The sequence below is a fragment of the Etheostoma spectabile genome, chromosome 9, assembly GCF_008692095.1.
Source record: "Etheostoma spectabile isolate EspeVRDwgs_2016 chromosome 9, UIUC_Espe_1.0, whole genome shotgun sequence".
NCBI classification, from domain to species: domain Eukaryota; kingdom Metazoa; phylum Chordata; class Actinopteri; order Perciformes; family Percidae; genus Etheostoma; species Etheostoma spectabile.
Genome location: NC_045741.1, coordinates 28,918,278 through 28,924,784, shown reverse-complemented (window position 1 = coordinate 28,924,784; position 6,507 = coordinate 28,918,278). Strand labels below are relative to the sequence as shown.

At 43.9% G+C, this 6,507-nt stretch overlaps 2 protein-coding genes across 2 annotated transcripts in view; both read right to left on the bottom strand.

Moving 5' to 3' along the window:
- The window catches only part of LOC116695608 (protein-glutamine gamma-glutamyltransferase K), a 20,022-nt gene extending 17,430 nt beyond the window's left edge, over positions 1 to 2,592 (bottom strand). Inside the window, exon 1 of the mRNA XM_032525999.1 lies at positions 2,436 to 2,592. The gene's annotated coding sequence lies outside the window, so the exon portion shown is untranslated. The remainder of the gene's footprint in view (positions 1 to 2,435) is intronic.
- Positions 1 to 6,507, bottom strand: part of rabggta (Rab geranylgeranyltransferase subunit alpha) — a 31,089-nt gene that overhangs the window by 5,027 nt on the left and 19,555 nt on the right. The window lies entirely within an intron of this gene.

Here is a 6,507-nt window from a genome sequence, read left to right as displayed (position 1 = left end):
ATATGGCAACACCATGCAATAGAGGGTTAAATGAACTCGATGGAACAGTGACTATGTGTATTGTAGTGACATAGAGATGGAAGACTAAGAGGCCATGCTAGCTTTGTGAGAGAGGTTCGCAGCCGGCATTTACCATGTTCACCATGTTAGTTTAGCCCATTAGCGTGCTAAACTAACACACAAAATAAAGCTGAGACATGCTGGGAATTCCATTACTTTGGCAGGTAATTGGTGATGAACTTGGACATTGAAGTCATTTAAATTTGGACCTGATGATAGCGATAGGCATCACAAAAGTGACAACAGTTCACCTTGTGTACATGTCATTCAATAAATGGTGACGCTAGACCAAAGTCAGCAGGATTCATCCTCTGGGAACCATGAGTGTCTAAACAGCTTCATAGCAATCCATTAAGCAGTTGAGATCTGTCAATCTGGATCAAAGTGGCGGGCCAACTGACCAACGTTCCATCCCACGCTGCTAACATGTATGTTTAGCCAAAACTAGCTCTGCTTTCAATCAATCAATCAATCCATCAAAATGTATTTATATAGCACTTTACAGCCACCATCAGGTATCCAAAGTGCTTGACAGAATGAGAAAAATCACATCATACAATAGAAAGAGTGAACATAGAAAACAGTAAAATCAGAAAAGGTCACAAAGAAAACACCACTGCTACGTCTTAAAAGCCAGACAAAACAGATATGTTTTGAGTTTGGACCTGAAAAAGAGCTACATCTGTAACAGTGCGAATATCAGGGGGGGTAACTTGTTCCAAAGTCTCGGGGCAGCAACAGCAAAAGCCTGATCCCCCCCCCCCCCCCCCCACCGTTTACACCTGGACCTTGGGACTTCTAAAACCAACTGATTTGAAGACCGCAATGACCGGTTGTGCTCCCGCAGAGTTACATTTTCAGACAAATACTCTGGTGCCAGACAATTTAAAGCCTTAAAAACAAATCTTAAAATCTATCCTGAAACGCACCGGGAGCCAATGCAGGGTGTAGAGAACAGGAGGGATGTGTGCACGTCTAAATGTATTTGTCAAAAAGCGAGCAGCAGCGTTTCGCACAAGTTGAAGTGCATCAGGGACGTTAGCATCGTCACTGATGCATTTTCATCCCCGCAGTAATTGTAACTTGGAAGCCTCAGTAGGTTGTGAAAATTTACTGCAGGGTGGGCCCTCACAAGGGGTTTCTAAGTCAAAATGAAATCCACCACAGCACCTGTGTCAGTGCCAATAAAAAGAGGAAAAAGATTGCTTGGAATTGTGCTCCATATGGTTGAGATTACAGTCTGCCAACAGGGCATCTTAAATCCAAAAATGGAGCACACCCACCCACCCACGTACACAACAACACACTTACGTGCCAATGCATCCAATAATATGTTCGACATAATGTTTGCACTGCACTGTAAACTAACCCAGTGAGATAAGGGGGTACGGTAACCTTCAACAAGCTGCACAGCAGCGATAGCGACATATTAGATCAATGCCCGACAGATGATTCTGCAATAACATGAGATTGTCATCTCCATCATCCGCTGTGTTATATTGTAACTGCTCAGGCTTTCTCTGGGTCCCTCTGGACCAGGGCACAAGTCTGGGCTTATACATGCTATATAAACCCATGCATGTGCAACTGAATTATGCATACAGATCTAGATCAAGTACCCATGACTCCCATGACATTAGCAGCAAATATAGAATACCATTCATCCATTTTCATACTTTTTCCTCCAGGAGGGTGGTGATCCAGTAAACATCCCCAGGCTACACTCATGACCCGATGCCTTGGGTCTAACTCATTTGGAACTACAATGCGGGACCTAAATTAAAAATTAAAGCCTTCATAGGGTTCAATTCTACACACAAAGTCTTTCTTTGTATTTGTGTTTATCCCTGAGCCACATCCTGTAAATGTTCGTTCCCTTTTACATCGTCTGACAATGCTCAATTATTCTGGCTTGCTACACTCTATAAGATATTAATGTGGCAGATGTTGGTCAACTCTATGTTGCTGGGAGCCACATATGATATTTTACATTTTGTGAGGAATAAAATAGTCATTCCAGTCAAATAGTGCCATGCAAAACAAATCCATATCTGTCATGGCTGCCTCATGCAGTTGTGAGTAAAGAATGTAAAACCATTCAAGAGAGAGATCCACATGTAAAAACATGCATGAGAGGACACTCGGCAAACTCTTGGACTTTCATGTGCATGATCCCGGCATGACAGCAGAGTCAGGATGTCTCCTTTTTACTACAAATCAGGTGAAGTACTTTGCCGTGAAATCCGAGGGGAACTCTGCTCAGGAGACAAGTTTGAACGTGAGAAAAATTGTTAACAACGTAAAGTCATGAATCGAAGGCCCACCTATCTGGCTGTAAATAGACAGAGCTACAAGGGAAACTGATTCAAACTCACTCAGTTGAACAGCAGACAAAATGAGCCGATGCGGACTGGAGGAAGAACTCTTCTGTTCGCTGTGTCTGTGTGTTTTGCAACTTTTAGCTCGGACCTCCTTTAAATACTTGGAAGCTAAGAGAGTGCCACGCCTTCCAGCTGCACAGACAGCAGTCAGGAGACATATTTCTCCAAAACCAACAACTGAAATCATTTTGGCAGGGAGCCAAGCAAACATGTGGAATGATATATTTGACCACATGAAGCAAAAAACAGTGCGATATCTCTCCAAAAAAATCAAACAAAAGAACTTCATTTTTTTCTTTGTTTGTGGTCAGACACATTCAAACACAACATACAACAATATGTATTAATTATACCAGAGAAGAAATCAATGCTATACATAACCCTTGGGTTGTCTTCCCATCAAAAATGGAATATCAACACTTTTGTTGAAGCTTTTTATCAATGTTTTTAAGTTTTTTGTCCCTTTTTTCGTCACTTGGACGCTTTTTTTCAATGTTTTTTCATCACTACGTAACACTAATTATTAATTTTAGTTTTACAGTTATTTTTGTTGTTGATGGATAATCACAGACTGGAATATGTCAACTTTTCCGCAATACTATTTCAAAACCACTTCAATGTTGTTTTTTCAAATGCTATAAAATTGAATAAGACACCTTAAAATTTATGAAAATAGAGATCTGTACTTGCCAAAGAGCGTTGGAATCAATCATGTTATTTTGGGGAATTACTATTGGGACCATTGATATAAGAAAACGTGTCCATTTGACCCGAGGACAACATGAGGGTTAAAGAATCTAAAAACCCTGAGGGTAGGAGTAGAGGGGGGGGTTGGGGGAATAGGTCAAAGTCTGGATCAATCAATGGGGGTTTGGTGGTGGGGATTAATCAACAGTCTGATGGATGCTGGCACAAAGTTGGACATGGCTAGTTTGGACCATTACTATCATTAAAATTAGAATTATTATTGTACATTACATACAGACATACATACATATACACACAAACCCTACATACACACATACATACACACATACACACATACATACATACATACACACGTACATACATACACATATACATAAATACACACCCGGACTTGCACTTTTGACACTTTTGACTAATATGTTATGGTTAATGTCCTTTTACAGCCGAATGTTCCTTATTATTGTTATTATTATTATTATTATTAATGTTATTATTGTTATCTCCATACTGTCTTTTACTGTATTTCTTGCTAAAATGGATGCTGGAATTTCAATTTCCTTGTGGGAGTCATCCCAAAAGGATTAATAAAGAGAAGTCTGAGTCTAAGTCGAAGTGTCCCGACCATGTCTTGAATTAATTCATTTATTGACTAATTCCTTACCTTTATTTTGGACAACGCTCAAAGTAACTCTCACAAGAAACCTGGGTAAGTAAATCTGGAGGGAGTTAAAGGTCACTTATTGATGAAAAATAATAATGAGGTATCCATTAGAGGGAAAGGGTGCTACATTAAGACTTACAGTGCCATAGAAGAAATAGATTAGCTCAACTCACCTCTATTTAAATGTCCCAGGGAGTGATGTCATTGAGCCAGTTTGCACAATACCAGTACTGAAGCAGCTAAATGGAATTTAGCCATCACTGATTTTTTTCTTTTCTTTAGGGAGTGGGTTCCTCTTTACTTTTGTGGGAAGTCTAATTAACATGACATGATTTAGTTGACCGAATTATCCACACTGACTGGTTGAGCGGGTTTTCACTGAGTTTCGCAACTGTGTGATTGGCCAACTGGAAACATAAGCAGTCTGATTCTGTTGCATCATTTAGAGGGAAACTGAGTGTCAAGTTAAGTATTACACAAATATTTGTCCGACGCCATTGGAAACGGAAACAACAACAAAGGCAGGATCGTTATTACAGAGACCTAACCTGTAAAATCTTAGCACGATTATTAGCCTTTAAAAGCCCAGATTGGTTTTTAGCTTTGCAAGACCTTCCTCCACAGTCCTGGGGAGGAGGGTCGGACTAGTCCAGACAGCATTCCGGGATGTGGGAAAAATATGCACTGGTTCATTGGTATTTCTTTAAACCAATCGGAATCATCTTGGGTGGGGCTGCCGCTGCAAAATAGCCTCAGGAAGGAACTTGTTTTGGCTTTTCTGGTGGCAACGGAGCAATCTTGGAAGTGGAACTTTGTGGATATAGACTAGTTCTTAGCCAGCGGCGTGTGGCTCTAGGGATGCCAATGTTGGTAGGGGGTGACATTTTGTACAGATATTCATGGTGCCCAGAGATTGTAGTCTACTGACTTTGCTCATCCTCTGACTTTTCCTCTGACACCACCCTGGTCGAAAGGAGCCAGTTGAGGTGGTTCGGGCATCTGGTAAGGATGCCTCCTGGGCACCTCCCTAGGGAGGTGTTCCAGGCACGTCCAGCTGGGAGGAGGCCTTGGGGAAGACCCAGGACTAGGTGGAGAGATTATATCTCCAACCTGGCCTGGGAACGCCTCGGGATCACCCAGTCGGAGCTGGTTGATGTGGCTCGGGAAAGGGAAGTTTGGGGTCCCCTACTGGAGCTGCTGCCCCCGCGACCCGATACCGGATAAGCGGTCGAAGATGGATGGATGGATGGACCACCCTGAGGTTGACATTTGTGGTTTTGAGTGGAAGGTTTCAACAACTATCCCAATTCCAACCTGCCTGCCTTTTATCAGTTTGTAAATTGCCCTACAAGGAAGAACAGAACAATAGACCTCATGTATGCGAGATGCATACACTGCCACTCCACTGCCACTGCTGGGGAGATCACAATCTGGTCTTCCTACAAACCACAGTACATTCCACCTGTCCGCAGACAACCTACCACTACACGCTCCTTCAGGAAATGGTCTCCTGAGGCAGAAGAGGCCCTGAGGGACTTCCTTGAGTTGACAGACTGGAATGTACTGCAGGAATCATAAGGTGATGATATTGAGGGGGGTCACACACTGCACTACCAACTACCTGAATTTCTGTATGGACATTGTAGTTCCCACAAGAACTGTAGGCTGCTTTTCAAATAATAAACCGTGGATCACCAGTGATGTCAAGGACCTCCTCAATAAAAAGAAGAGGGTGTTTAAAGAGGGGGACCAGGTGAAGCTAAGGCACATACAGGGGGAACACAACAGCATGAAGGAGGTCTGGGAGGGCATGAAAACCATCACTGGCTGCAAGTAGAAGAGTAGCATAGTAGAGGGGGGTGTGGTGAGGGTAAACCAGGTCAACCAGTTGCACAACAGGTTTGATTGCCCTGCTCCTGCTGCAATGGTCTGCCCAACCCCCCCCACCACACCTCCCACCTACTCCATTCTGTTCACAGCATGCCCCCCACCCTCTCGCTCACCTCCACAATTAACTGTACCCCTCCCCCATGCTGCTACCACAGACTGTGTGGTTTTGTGCACTTCAGTCTACAACCACAAGCCACCATTTAATGATGCACCCCTCCCCACCTTACTCAACCATGGGACCCCCCTTCCTCCCATCATCACGGTACATCAGGTCAGAGGAGAGCTGAGCAGACTCCGCCCTGGGAGCGCAGCCAGCCCAGACAGAGTGTGTCCCAGACTGCTCAAGGCCTGTACGGTGGAACTGGGGGAGCCTCTGCAGCATGTCTTCAACCGGAGACTCCGACTGGGGAAGGTTCCAGCACTGTGGAAGACAACGTGTCTCATCCCAGTTCCTAAGAAGCCACATCCCAGTGAGCTAAATGATTTTAGGCCAGTCGCTCTAATTTCACAAATGATGAAGACGATGGAGCGGCTGCAACTTCACATCCTCAGACCCAAAGTCTCAGGGGACTGTGCTTTCACTGTTCCTATTCACCCTGTACACTTCGGACTTCAGCTAAAACTCTGAGTCATGCCACATGGAGAAGTTTTTGGACGACACTGCAATTGTGGGGTGTATCAGGGATGGACAGGAGTACGAGTGCAGGAACCTGGTGGAGGACTTTGTGCAGTGGGGCAGGCTCAACCATCTGCAGTTGAACACAGCAAAGACCAAGGAGCTGGTGGTGGATTTCAGGAGATCTAAAC